Raw genomic sequence first — 2,478 nt, forward strand, 5'->3', positions numbered from 1 at the left:
CCTGTCATCTGTGTGACTTCTGTTCTTTTGAACATCACCACTTTTGGTTGTTTGAGGTATTAGAAAATCACAGAGAGTCTTGTAAAAGAKATCAATTTTCAAAACTATAAAATTAATATCTTTGTAAACAGTTTAAAAATCCTTTACAAGCAAACATATATGTGAAAACAAATTATAAACAGTAAATGAAGATGATCTGAATAGGTGCTAAAAGTAGCTTACCTCTTGATGAATTTATTCCTCTGCAGGTAATGATAGCATTAATTGTTTTGTAAAGAATGAAAAACTAGAAATTGTGAGAATTTAGTATCATTTATTGTACTATTTAAGTCATTTTCTTAATGGAAGGCAACTCCAGCCACAGCTTTTGATAATGACAATCTTCAAACAGGTGATGTGTTMATTTAGATTTGTCTTATCTTAAAAACCAAGACTGTTGTTTTGCACCTCTGTTCAATGTCAGTGTTCTTCTTCTTCTTCTTGTCGGTTTTATGGCGGTTGGCAAATGTCAGTGTTTGCTAAGAAGTGCACATTTATATCTGTAAATACTGTATATTCCTTTTAATCTTCTGGTTGACTTAAAAATAAAAGTAGTCCTGAATAAAAGTAGTCCTGAATGTGACTTGAAGGGTRTTAACAAGCTTCATGTTTGTGTTTTTCAGAGCTGCTGTATAAAGTAGGGCATGCACATTTGCTTTTTGTCTCGTACAGAAAGGCACCAGATTACTTCATTATATGAAAGGCTTTTCTGGTACTAATTCTGTTACTATTACAACAGTGCTAAGCACAGATGAAAAGCATGAATTATGAAATTTTGGGAGCTTCAACAAGTCGTTTTCAAAAGCTGTTCTGGATTTACAGTCAAAATAAGTGGTAAGTCTTTTTTTTATTGGCAATAAAGAGAATGGTCCAAAAACTATGTGTACTGATTTAAACTGGAGCAAATGTAATCATGTCTGTAAGTAGTTTTTTTCTCACAGAAATGTGACTATTGGTGACATCTGGTGAACGTTTTAAAATAAATGCAAAGATTTTCATTGTCCTCAAGAAAGCCACCAGGCTTGTCTCAGGTCACTGTACTTATAAATCTTTGATGAGTTGCAAGACATATTTTCTTTCAAATAGTCTTATGAACATGTAAAACTTGTTTTGAACCCTTCAGTTTAGTTCTCAAGAGCCAGAAAGTGTAAGACATGGGACATTCTTGGGATCAGTTGGCAAACAATGAAATGTAATTGTGACTGGAGACAAAAGACATTATGGGTTCACTAAGATTGCAAGAGACACAAATGAAATTGTGCCGTAATCAGTTTGACTGTATTCCGCATTTTCATTATTCTTGCTCAAATGTCTTGTGAACTTTGCAACTTAGGCCACATGCCCACCTCTGCAAATAAGTACTAATTGATGCAAAGAAGTGGTTTTAGGAAAAAAAATAAAAATGCACCTTGCAAAACACCACTTTTAACTAATCTGGGTGCCAAGTTTTACAATATGCAAGGGTAGCAACAGGTTGTCAGGGGTAAAATGTCTGAAGTGATTCTAATTCAGCTATAGAATACTTACAAATGTTACCTGTTTGATGTTCATGTTGGAGGAAAAAACAAAGGTTTGTGCATGCACACAGCGACAGCCATATCTTAAGTGGACATTCATGGCATTTCTACACCAAATCTTGATTCTCAAATGTAGTTTATTGTTGAAAAGTCCTAATGTGAGAGAAAGAAAAATAACTATTGCACGGCTGGTTTATTCCCTTTACCCATTCCTATTTTAGATCCACAGTGATAAGTCACTGGATTAATGTAAATTTGTTTTTAAAGATTAAACTACACAGACTGCATCATTTTACTGACGATCCAAAAACATTAAAGGGATCCATGATTAGATGTAARATWAGACTTTATTTAATCAACATATATTTTAACTGTAAAATAAATACTGCAAAAATACTGTAGAATGTTCAGTTTTTATCATTTTTAAACTAAACGTTTAATGTATTACACGGACAGGGCCATTTTATTTACACAAAAAGCATTCTGGGTAAATGATGACATGGACAGGTCATCAGTGAGAGGCTGCTAGCGAGCTATATCCACTAGTGATGGGTCGAGCTACACCGATGCATCGACGCATGCGTCGAGCTCATATAATGAAACACCGTGTCGATGTGCGTATCGCTAAAAATGTCACGTGACCGATACAGCACCTGTTTCGGACTGACAGTGATGCCCCAGACTGTGTTTATAAGGAAGTGTGCTCATCTGTCAAAAGAATCTGATCTTTGATCTTTTGCGGTTCATCATCAAGAATTATGAAGTAGCCTCAAGCCAAAATAAAGGTTTCCACCATGTGGGACCATTTTGATCTCATATCCATACATGTCAATCCCCTCAGACATTTTGTAGACTCAAAAATCAGTATTGCTCACACGTGAGGGTGTGGGTGCGTGCGTGTGTGTGCGTGTGTGTGTGTGTG

The sequence above is a fragment of the Austrofundulus limnaeus genome, unplaced genomic scaffold, assembly GCF_001266775.1.
Source record: "Austrofundulus limnaeus strain Quisiro unplaced genomic scaffold, Austrofundulus_limnaeus-1.0 Scaffold25, whole genome shotgun sequence".
NCBI classification, from domain to species: Eukaryota; Metazoa; Chordata; class Actinopteri; order Cyprinodontiformes; family Rivulidae; genus Austrofundulus; species Austrofundulus limnaeus.